Source organism: Canis lupus, chromosome 11 (assembly GCF_003254725.2).
Source record: "Canis lupus dingo isolate Sandy chromosome 11, ASM325472v2, whole genome shotgun sequence".
In the NCBI taxonomy this organism is placed as follows: domain Eukaryota; kingdom Metazoa; phylum Chordata; class Mammalia; order Carnivora; family Canidae; genus Canis; species Canis lupus.
This window is the reverse complement of record NC_064253.1, coordinates 19873427-19886383: the sequence shown is the minus strand read 5'-3', so window position 1 is coordinate 19886383 and position 12957 is coordinate 19873427.

Here is a 12957-nt window from a genome sequence, read left to right as displayed (position 1 = left end):
CACACACACAAACTTAGGGAAGTCCAAGGAATGGGGGGGGGGGATGAAGTGGGGGGGTGCCTTCACAGTGGGATGTGGATTCCACTCTGGCAGGTAGAGTGCTACTTGTTCAGCTGTCAGGGAAAGGTGAGTGGTATGTGTGGCAGTGGTATTATGGGGGGGGGGGGAGGGTGTTCATCTCCGCAGAGTGCCAGCCACAGTATGAAACCTGTGAGGTGGAGGTTTCTGCTCAGCCCCATACAGACTTGAAGAGTGGAATTGGACAGAGTGGAAGAGCCAGCAGGAGAGCTGGTCTCTAAATGGTCTCTCAGAGGTCCTTAGGCTAGAAGCTTTGCAGACCTTGGATCCCACTGAGTGACATGGAGAGTGGGGACAACCATCACCTGTTACAGACTGTCCAAGGGTGAGATGCACAGAATGGCTGGGTAGTCAGAGACCCCTTATCTGGATTCCAAGAACTATAGTGACTATAAGTGGCACAGAGTCATACCGGGGGAAAGGAAGCCTTAAAAATCTGTGGAAGTTCCTACCTGAGACATCCCATAGTGGATTCTTGAAACTCCTCCTTAGCACTGCTTCCTTTACCCAACTTACACACCTCCAGAGACTGTAAACACCCATCCCCCACACTGCCCATCCTGAAATCAGTTCACTGCCTTCCTGTTTACTTCCCTTTTGGGGGAAGCATATCACTCCTTTCCAGATATAATCCTCCTGAATATGACTTTCCAGCCCTTTATCATCTGATCAGTGTAATCTATCTGTGAGGGTTTCTATTGCAGGGTTGAAGATGGGGATGGGGTAGGGAGTCGCTCTTTTAGAATCTATACATAAAGTTATTCATTTCAATGTGCAGTTTCTGGGTCAGTTCCAGGTTCCGTGCCAATTATCCTGCACAGTAGGTCCTTGATGACATCCCTGACCCTAGAAGGCATCAAAGGCCCATTTCGGACAGTGCCCTGCCATAGGACACAGCCTGGGCGAGCTGTGTTCCTGGAGACTGGGGACAGACCTTAGGAGCCACACTGTGGGTTTACTCCTGAAGGAGCCCGTGTCCTGAATAGCTGGCCAGACAAATCATCCGTGATACTTCCTCTAGGAAGCCTTCAGAATTTCCATTCACTCTTAATGGTCTTATTCCTGGGCGTTATTATGTTATTGAATCCCTATCGTGTCAGGGCACCACATCACAGGGCAATTACAGGGTCTAGGAGTCCTCTCCAAGGTGGGGATAAGTGGCAGCTAGCTCATACCTCACCTCTGTCCTTGTGGACTTCACTTGTTCACTACATGCCACCAGGCATCTGTACTGTTGGGTATAACCAGACTGTTCATTTCATGCATTCTCTATTCATTCAACCAATATGTATTGACTGCTTTTCATATGCCCTGGCTTGTGCTTGCCCAGGGCTGGTGTCAAGGCATCCATGGGGGCACGGGCTGTGTCTATCTTATTTATTTATGTTTTCCCAGCACCCAGCTGTGACCTTGGCTACTCACAGAGAGCCTGGCACACAGAGGGTGTTCAAAAACATTTGCTATTAAATAGCATTATCATTGTTATAGGAAATATTATCTCAGTTCACCCCTTGGCCTCCACCCAGAGAGAAGCAGGGGAGGGCATGAGAGGCAGAGGAGGGGTCTGCTCCTGCTGTCGTGGAGGCCACAGTCAAGGGCCCCAAGTGGCTCAGGGCTCTACGTCCAGGCTCTCTGTGAGCAGCCAAGGTCAAGAGAAACCACATTGCTTTTTCCTCGATGGGCTGGCAAGCTGCAGCAGGATCAGAAGCGTCTGGAAGGTGCCCTTGGGGCTGAGGCTACAATGAAGGGGAGGGAAGCAGTAGGACAAGAACAACCTCAGGCCAACTTAGGGTACTACCCAGTGTGGGAAGCAGACCTGGGCAGGGGGTAGAGTGAAGCTAATGGAGCTGCCCATGAGGATACTTTCCTGTGAGATGCTGGAGGTTGGTCAGAGAGCTCAGGCCCTGCTCTGCCCCATCCTGACCCAGTGGCCGCAGGTCTCTGGGTGGAGTCTGTCCCATTCAGGCTCAACTTCTCAAGCCAATACATCTTTCTCTGTAGGCCCAACTTCCTCACCCCAGTCAATAGCCTGGATTCCAAGGGGATTGAAATCCTTGATGGGGCATCCCCCTCTTCATGAGATATACCCAGTCCACAGTAGGGACTACTGCAGGGCCCCCGAGGAGAGCCAAAGAAGAACTTGAGAAGCCTCTATTTTAGGGTGGCCTGTTTGGCCTAGCTCCAGGTCCCATAGCTTCTGATCACCTAGGGGTCAGCTGCTTTCCAAGGGGTCTGCTGGTCAAGGTTAGGAGTCTGTCAGTCTGTAGGGTAGAGAGAACAGCAGTCTGGGAAGGCTGGATGAGGAGAAGCTATATGGGCCTTCCGTAGGGCCAGGATTTGGCCCTACGGTAATAGGGAGCCAAGGTGGACCCTAGGCAGGGTTTAAGGGGTTCTGAAAGGAGGAGAAGCATCCAAGCAGCAGGCAATATCTAGAAGGAAATCTGGGGTCATGTAGCCTGTAAGGCAAGTTGAGGGTTGATGCACCACATATCCTGGGTTGACAGGACTCAGTCAAGGAGGCAACAAAGCTGGCCTTTGAGCTGTGTTTGGTGAGACAGAACAAAAGGGGAGGGTGTGCCTGTGACCAAGGGAGTTTTCCAGCTCTAGTTTTGTGCCATTCGATCCCTCAACAAACACCGAGTACCTGCTGTGCGTGTAGCCTAGACCTGATTAACAGGACTAGGAAGTATGGTGGGGACTCCCCACCCTGCCACATCTCATCTGGGGGCTGAGAGGCTAGAGGCTCCAGAGGGAGCCATTCTCTGAGGGTCCAAATGGAGACCAAGCTGATTTTGACAACTGAAGTCTTATTCCTGGCTCTGAGCCAGATTCCAGGACAGACACAAAAGCGGAACCAATTCCTGTCAAGAAACTGAGCCCTGGGGAGGGTGAGTGACCACCCCAAGCTCATATAGCTTCTAAGCAGTTGATCTGGGGCTTAGACCTACACCAGTGGCTTTATGCCAGACCTCTTACAGCAGGGACTGGACATGTCTCAACCATACCTGCAACCCCCAACAACACCCCTGTCAGACTTGCTTTGTCTTTCACAGAGAAAACCTGTCTACTCTGGGTCCCAACAAAGGGGCTGCCAGGCATCAGGGCAGGGGCAGGTTTACCCAGCTGGGCCCAGGGAGGCCCCAGCCCTGAGGCTTGGGAGTGGAGGATGTTGGGAGGACTGCCATCTCACACAAGGGGCAGGCAGCAGACAATGGGAAAGCCAGAGGCAGCTCAGCCAGCTCAGGCAGGGAAGTGACAGAACAGGCTGTTGGCAGCGGAGATGAGATTGAGCCGGATTGAGTGATGTGCCGCTGGGGCCCCAAGAACACAGTTTATCAAGGCACCATGGTCTTGCTCTGCTACAAGGATACTCCCATCCTCTCCTTCCATTCTACTTCTCATTCAGGCCAGAGGGTACAGGCAGCCTGTCCTGCATTACCCAGCCTCCCCTGGCACCAGATGTCTCAATACTACCTGTAACCTCCAAACAGAAGCCTGACCCAGGCAGGGGTTCTCAGATTTCTAGCTTCCCCTGACAGTTGAGGGATTCTATCAGCCAGCCATGCTGGTCCCTGTGCAGAGAAGGTACCTTCTTATATAACTCAGTTCCTCCAGGTGGAGCAGCTGAAGAATCGGGGAGCAACTAGACTATGTGCTCGTTCTGTGTCTTGGACACTCTTGGCCTTGGCTTGATCATCAGCATGCTCTGGCACAAGCAGGGGTGCAGGACCTTCCTCCTTCTCAGCCCAGAGAAGATGTGGCTCTCAGGTGTGGGTAAGGCTCCACCAAAAGCAAAGGGATGACAAAGATGAAACAAGCATGGGATGCATGGAATCCAGTTACTGGGGGTCCTCATATACACACCACCACTCAGCTTGGGACTCACTGCCTGGCCCAGGACAGCAGCCCTGTCCCAGTTCACATAGCCACAGACACATTCAGAAGTGCCCTAGCCAGAGTACTCTGGTTTTTTGACTGAGGACCCTCCTCCTCTTCCTGACCACTGGAGCTGATATATAGGGCACCACAGAGAGTTAAAGAGGTCTAGGCCACTTCCATATTTCTAGGCTCTCAGGAAAAAAAAAAAAAAAAGGGAAATAATATTAAAATAGTGTTTTAAGAATTATGGCCTATGTTGTTTATGCTTTGCTCATTTATTCAACAAAACATTTTATTCCGTTTTACTCAAAATATTCAAATAGCTTTTTTAAAAAAAATATTTTATTTATTTATTCATGAGATACACAGAGAGAGAGAGAGAGAGGCAGAGACTTAGGCAGAGGGTAGCAAGCTCCCTGTGGGGAGCCCGATGTGGGACTGGATCCTAGGACCCTGAGGCAAAGGAAGACGCTCAACTATTAAGCCACCCAGGAGTCCCTCAAATAGCTTTGAGAGCTTTTTATGTGTCAGAATTGAACAATTAAGTGTTTGTAACAGGTACACAAAACATATAGCATCATTTGGAGATAACTTCAAAGATTTAAGTTCTAGGCTTCCTGGCCTTATTTCTCAGGCTGGACCACCAGAGTCCCCATCCTCTATGATTTTCTTTTATCTTTCTTTATTTAAGTAATCTCTACACTCAACATAGGGCTGGAACTCGTGACCCCAAGATCTAGAGTTGCATGCTCTACCAACTAAACCAGCCAGGCACCCACCCCCTCACCCCCATGATTTTCTCATTGGTATGGGTTAGGTTCTGTCCTCTGCTCTGAGGGGTCCTGTGACCCACAATGAGATTGGTGGAGGCGGCAAAGACTTCACTGGCAGTCCGGCCTAGACCTGTTTCTAGCCTGTCCTTCCAGCCCTGTCCTTTCTACATCCTATGGTTGCCTTCTTCTATGTAGCACCGGCATAGTCACTGATTGGTCTTGGTGAAATGTCCTGCCCAGTGGTGCCCAGCACTGCCCAGTGCTGCCTGTGGTTCGTCTCGTGGCTGAGTCACAGGCTGGCAGGAATGTTTGGACTGACCTCACCTCCGGGCCTGGCCGTGGGACACCCCAGCTGTTGCCACCTGTTATGAGCCTGGCCTCCTGTGTTTCTGAGAGAGTGGGGCAGAGCTGTGACACTAGTGTGGAGCAGCTGCCGGCTGGCCCTGGAGTCTGGGAATCCAGGTGCAGGGGGCCACAGGGATTAGAGCAGGAAGAACCAGATCTAGGCCTGCAAGGGTGAAGCTGGGCTGAGGCTGCTCCGGGCCCATGGTGAGAATGGACTGGAGCAGGACCCATGGGGAAGTCTCATTCCTGGGTGGCTGTTTTCTTGGCTCCCAAGAATCTTCAAAATCCTTTTCCTTCCCAAGGTTAAGTCCATAGCCGTGCAGGGCCTGGCTCAGCAGTGGGGAGTGGGCAGCAGAGCCTCCAGGGCTGGGGCTGCACTCATACCCTACGTCTCATACATATCCACAATGGCAAAAGCATATGGCTGACTTAAGCTTTCACTGAGAGGACTCCTGATCAGATTGCTTGCTGCTTATGAGATTACTGAATTTGTGGGAAGGCAGTCTTGCCTAAGCAACAGGGAAGGGATGGACATACCTCTCTCACAGTAGAAGCCAGGATTGCTTCCAAAGAATGTATAATGACAACTTCTATGGGCTGAGAATTAAACAAGAACTCTCATTTCAGGGAAGAGAAAAAGAAAATAGCAGGTCTGGACTAGGGATGCATGGGGTGCTGGAAAGGGTGCTGCCAGAACCCCGGGAACAGCCGTCCATGAGAAGTAGCTCTGTCTAGGATTAAGACAAGTTGACCACAAAGAGCTGTGACATTGGGCATTTGAGCATGAAGCATTGTTGGCCCAGAGAAGGAGTACAAACATTCTCCCTCAGAGAACCATGATGTTCTAGAGCCAGGGAGACATGAGGAGCTTCCATAATCCTTGTGAACATCTATTTATTACCCCAACACCAAGATAGCCCCTGCAACAAAAAGGACAGATTTGTCAAATTTGTGAATACAACAAATTGGCTTCCATTTCATGTTAAAATAGTTACCAACTGGGAGATTTTCTTGGATTGCAGGGTTAACTTAATATTAGAAAATCCGTGGACTAATAGATTAAAAGGAAAAAAAAAAAAGAAACCCTGTGATCATCTGGAAAGGCATTTGATAAAGTTTACCAGTCATTCACAGCAAAAAGTTGGAAAATCATGAAGAATAAGAAATGTTCTTGGCATTTAATTTTATTATTATTGTTTTAAAGATTTTTTTTTTCATCTATTTGAGAGAAAGAGTGCATGTATACGCTTGGTGGTGGTGGTGGGGAGCAGAGCAGGTGGGGAGCAGAGCCTGACAGGGACTCCATCCCAGAAGCCTGAAATCATGACCTGAGCCAAAGGCAGACACTTAACCAGCTGAGCCACCCAGGCACCCCTGCTCTTGGCATTTTAATGAACATATATTGGAAAGCAAAAGCCAGTATTGGACTTAACACTCTAAAATAGTTGTTCCTATTAATGTCAAGATTTATTTACTTTTTTTTTTTATTTTAAAGATTTTATTTATTTGTTCATGAGAGACACACAAAGAGAGAGGCAGAGACACAGGCAGAGGGAGAAACAGGCTCCATGCAGGGACCCTGACGTGGGACTTGATCCCAGGTCTCCAGGACCACGACTTGGGCTGCAGGTGGCGCTAAACTGCTGAGCCACCCAGGCTGCCCTTTTGTCAAGATTCAATGTCCTCTTCACTGCTCTTGTGCAGTATTGCTCTGGATGTCCTCAGTAGGACAAAAAGGTGAGATAAAGAAATAATGGTTAAGTAAAAGAAATAAGTAATAAGTAATAGAGTCAAAATGATCATTACTGGCAAATGATATTATGCCTCCGTAAAATTCAGGAGAATTGAGTGAAAAACTAATATGACTATTAGGGGTATTGAGTCAGGCGGAGCAGAATAAGATAAATTAGCATATGCATACAGATTTTAATAGTTTTTAAAAGTGCTAAGTCACAATTAATTAGAAAGTGTGATGAAAATAATTTACCAGTCATAATACCTGTGACTCATGAGAAATACTTAAAAATTCACTTAGGGCACATGGAAGGCACAAAAACTTTGCCCTAGGATAGATATAAAAGAAGATTAAAAAAAATAAAAGAAGATAAAATAGATGCATATGTCACATACCCAGAAAACTCAGTATTTTAAATTTATTAGTTGAGAAATGCAATTCCAATCAAGCTTCATTTGAGTGGAGGGAATTGATAAGATGACCCTAAAGATCAATTGAAAGAGTGAATATGGTGTGAGTATTGTGATTTATAAACATTATATATTTGATCATTCAAATGACTGAAATTATTTCTCATTTGTATTTGGTCTTCATCCAGTGTTCCTCGCTAGCACCTTAAAACCCTTGGAATTTCCTGTGATAAAGGTGATAAGCATGTCTTTTGTTTTGTTTTTAAATATTTATTTATGATAGTCACACACAGAGAGAGAGAGGCAGGGACACAGGCAGAGGGAGAAGCAGGAGCCCGACGTGGGATTCGATTCCGGGTCTCCAGGACCGCGCCCCGGGCCAAAGGCAGGCGCCGAACCGCTGCGCCACTCAGGGATCCCTCTTTTGTTTTGTTAATGAAGGTGACTTTTGGTCTCCACCCAAGGAGGCGGGGCAGAAGGGCCAGACGGTTGCCAGGGGGACCAACCTTGTGATTAGAAGATTGGAAGGTCCTACCCCGTCTCCTCTACCTCTGGGAAGCAGAAAGGGGACCGGGACAGGTGGAAGTAGCCAATGTTCAATGACTTATTTAATCATGACTATGCAATGAAGCCTCCATAAAAAGCCAAAAGGACTAGGTTCTGAGAGCTTCTGGGTTGGTGAACACACGGGGAGGTGGGGAAGAGCAGGTGCCTGCAGAGGACCTAGAACCTCCGCACCCTTTTCCTATACCTTGTCCTACGTATCTCTCCATCTGGTTGCCGTTTCATATCATTTATCGTATTCTTTAATAAACTGGTATATGTAAGTGTTTCCCTAAGTCCTGTGAGCTACTCTAGCAAATTAAAAGTACCTAAGGAAGAGGTCGGTTGAACGTCAACAGTCTATAGCCAGTGAATCAGAAACACAGGAAGTCTGGGGCTTATGATGGGGGTCTGAAGCAAGGGGTGGAGGGCAACCTTGGATGCCTGAGCCCTTAACCTGTGGAATCTCTTGCTATCTCTGGGTAGTTACTGTCAGAATTGAGTTCAATTCTTGGACACACTGCTGATGTCTGAGAATCACTTGCTGTTGTGTTGAGGGAGATCCCTTCACATTGGAATTGGGTTTGGCAACACAGAAAGAAGATGAAAAACCAGAAATTAGGTTAAAAGACTAATAAGGTAAGATTTATCCTTATAGTCACTTGGTGAGTGATAAAGCTAAAGTAATTAAGAATGTGGTGGTTCCATGGGGAAAAAAAATACATCAACAGAACGAAAGTTCCCAGAAAGTAATATAGGGAGCATTTTAATTCAGAGGATAGGGTAGTTTATTCAATAAATCAGGTTTATTTATTATCTACACACACAATTGTACATACTCTATATTTTTCCACGCTATAAAGTGAATTACAGATTGATTCACGGTCTTTGCAACATGTGTATTTTCATAAACTATTTATATACTTAAACACAAGGGCTGGTAGAAAATATAGATAAATATTTTTATAATGAATATCTTTTTCATCAAGGTAAACATTTTATTTATTTACTTTTAAAATATTTTACTTATTCATTTGAGAGAGAGAATGAGGGAGAGAGAGAGAGAGGGAGATAGAGAACAATGGGGGGAGGAGTAGAGGGAGAGGAATAAGCAGACTCCCCACTGAGCAGGGAGCCCTATCCCAGGACCCAGGGATCATGACCTGAGCCATGAGCCACATGGGTGCCCAGCAAGGTAAAAATTTTAAATATGTTTTTCTATTACATATAGATAAAAAGTAGCCAAAATACAGTATAAACTATTGATAGTTGTTATTGCTGACAATAGCACTTCAGAACATTTGTATTTTCTAGGTTATTAGTACAGTTTTAATTTTATAAGATAAATTTGAATTATACTTGTAACTAGAAAAATGATAATATTATGGAAAATAAAGGTAAGGAATAGAGGATAAATACTGCTTCTTATATAATGTAAGAACTTTGTGGGATCTCCGGGTGGCTCAGTGGTTTAGTGCCTGCCTTTGGCCCAGGGTGTGATCCTGGAGTGCTGGGATCTAGTCCCACATTGGGCTCCCTGCATGGAGCCTGCTTCTCCTTCTGCCTGTGTCTCTGCTTCTCTGTGTCTCATGAATAAATAAATTAAAAAAAAAATTTTTTTTAAAAAGAACCTTGCAATAACATACTTTTCTTTCCCTTTCTCTTGCTTTATCTTAGTGTCATTGTACATTTACTTCTACAAATGTCATCAACTCTACAATATGTGGTTACTGTTTTTAAATAGTCGTCTGAAATAACTTAAGAAATGAGAACATTTTGTTTTTACTTATTATATTTACTGATTTTTTTTTTAGAGCTGAATTTCTGTGAGGTATCACTTCTTTTCAGCCTTAAAAATCTCCTGTAACATTTCTGGTAGGCAGGTCCACTGGGAATGAATTCTCTCAGCTTTTATTATGATTTATTTTATTTTATTTTATTTATGATAGTCACACAGAGAGAGAGAGAGAGAGAGAGAGAGAGAGGCAGAGACACAGGCAGAGGGAGAAGCAGGCTCCATGCACCGGGAGCCCATCGTGGGATTCGATCCCGGGTCTCCAGGATTGCGCCCTGGGCCAAAGGCAGGCGCTAAACTGCTGCGCCACCCAGGGATCCCCGCAGCGCCATCCAGGGATCCCTGCTCTGCACCACCCAGGGATCCCTGTTATGATTTTTAATTAGTCCAAGAATATCTTTATTTTTCATTCCCTTTTTAAAGACAGTTTCTCTGGATGTAGAATTCTAGGTTGGTTTATTTTTTCTTCATAGCACATTTAATATTTAATATATTATTCTATATTTCCATGTTTTTTGGCTTGCTTAACTTTTTCTTTTAAGATTTTTTTTTTTTAAACTTACTGACACAGAGAAAGAGAGAACACAAGCAGGGGTAATGGCAGAGGGAGAAACAGATTTCCATGGAGCAGGGAGCTGGAGGTGGGACTCGATTCCAGGACTCCGGGATCATGACCTCAGCCAGATGTAGACACCTAACTGATTGAGCCACCCAGTTGCCCTGGCTTGCTTAATTTCCGGTGAGAGGTAAATAGTAATCCTTATCACTTTTTTTTTTTTTTTCACTTTTCCTCTTAATACAATATGTTTGTGTTTTTTTCATTGTTTTTAAATATTCTCTTTGGCTTTAAGATATTTGACTATGATGCACTTAGGTGTGGTTTCCTTTGCATTTATCCCACTTGGGGTTTTATAATCCCAAACTTCTTCTGATGGTGAGTTAGTAATTTTTATAATCAAATTTAGAATTAATTCTCCACACTCACACACACCCTTTTTTAAAAAAATTTTGCTTCACTCTCTCTTCTTCTGGGACTCCAATTTTATATACATTAGATGTCATGATATTGTTTTAAATTCATTTCACTGAAGTTCTGTTGTGTTTTTGTTCTTTTCTTTCTGTTGTATACGTTTCTTTCTTTTTTTTTTTTTAAGATTTTATTTATTCATGAGAGACACGGAAAGAGAAGCAGAGACACAGGCAGAGGGAGAAGCAGGCTTCCCTTGGGGAGCCCAACGTGGGACTAGATCCCAGGACACTGGGATCACGACCTGAGTCAAAGGCAGACGCTCAAATGCTGAGACACACAGGTGCCCCTGTTGTATATGTTTCTATGTTTCCATTTAGATCATTTCTATTGACTTGATGTCAAGTTCATTGAACTTGTTTTTTCAGTTTCTCCTCTCAAGCCTATCCAGTAAAATTTTAATTTTGGGTATTTTTCAATTCTAGAATTTCCATTCAGTTCCTTTTTAGTTTCTGTTTTTCTGCTGAGATGACTCATCTGTTTATTAATTATATTCATCTTGGCATTTAAAATTCTTGGACATATTACAATAATTTTTTTTTAAGTCTTTATCCGCTAATTCCAATATCTCTATTATCTCTGGGTCTGATTCTATTCATTTTTTTTTTCCTGGTTATGGACTATATTTTCCTGCTTCTTCATGTGCCTGATAATATTTGATCATATGCTGGCAATTGTGGATGGTACATTGTTGAGAGCCTGGATTATGCTGTCTCCTTTAAAGAGTGCTGAGTTTGTAATGGTAGGCAGTAAATTTACCTGAGGCTTGATATGATCCTGTTGAGGCTTGATTTCAGGCTTTGTTAGGGTTAGTGTAAAACAGTGCATACAAAATGGCTAGAGCAGTTCCTATTCCTAAGGCATGGACTTTCTCTGATTTTAATTAAATGTACAGGGTGGTCGGCAAGGTCTTGCCACTCTGGCTGGCCAGAACAGCTCTCAGCACTGTGTAACCTCTGGAACCCTTATTTAGTTTTGTTTTGTTTTTAAGTAGGCTCCATACCTAACATCAGGCTGGAACTCACAACCTCGAGATCAAGAGTCGCATGTTCCACTGACAGCCAGTCAGGCACCTTAGAGATCCAGAGTTTTTAATCCACCAGTCCTTGTAGGTCCTTTCCCTGCATATGTGCAACTTAGACGAGATCTCAAGACCTCTATGTGTATTTCTAGATCTCCTTTTCCATGTGGTTCCCTCCTCTTTGATGCCCTGTCCCTTAGATTCAGCCAACTCTTCATCTTTTATCTCTGTTATCTGTTTCTTCCACCCAGTGAGACCATTGCACCATTTGGGTTCCACTTCCCTCTCCCATGGTGCCTTAGTGCCAAAGTGCCCCAGGCAAAACCCTTAGTGAATGTGAAATTCATCTTTTGTTTTTCTTCTCAAGGATGAAAGCTATTTGATGTCCAATGCCTGTAATCAGTTGCTATAAATGTTTTATCTAGTTTTATAGTTGTTTACAGTAGGGAAGTAAGTTTATTACCAATTACTCAGTCATGGTTGGAATCCAATAAAAATTTAAAAGGAGAAAGGAAAGGAAAGGAAAATGGGGAGCCTTAATTCAAGATGTGGATCTGATGCCACACGTGTCTAGAAATCTAATTTAGCTGAAAGCAGCTGTGCCAATAGGGGCTGCCCATCTCCAGTTCTTTCTAATCTGGCATCAGAATTGTATTGAATAAAACTTCCATAATGGTAAATTGTATCAGACTAATCCTCCTTCCAACAACAACTATAAAAATTGAACAAAATATGTAAAAAACAATTATTTGAGAACATTGGAGAACAACCAGTACAGGTAAAGATTGAAGGATTATGGTTCTTGAGAAAAGGGAGTTATAATAAATATTCTACATTTACCTTGCATTTCCTGCACTGGTGCATGGTGGAGGGAATAGACCAAGAAGAAAGCACCAATCTTACCAGACAGGATGGGGAAAGGAGTTCAGGAATGCTAAAGAGGCTAAAATTTAGGGGCAGAGGATAAATATCAAAGAAGGAGCCCAGTGAACAAATGTCTTTGAATTTATGGGTGAGTGAGGGTGTAGTGGATTTCTGAGGCCTCAGGCTGAGTAGACCTACTGTGGAAGCCCTTCTAGAGCAGATGGCCCTGTCTGTTCCTTAGGATGGCCAGGGCAGTTCAAAGACAGCCTTGAAGCTAACACAGGTCACTGAGCCAGGCCCATAAGTGTAAGCTGTAGCAACTTCTCCAAAATCCATTTCTTCCCTCTGGCTGATATTTCCTTGGTACTCCCCATTGGTTGGACCCAATTAGAAGTCACAGAACCAGGAGAACCTATTGATGTCATCCACACAGGTTAGCCGCCAAGGGCACAGAGTAGGCGCAAAGTGGGGAGAGGAAGATGGATCC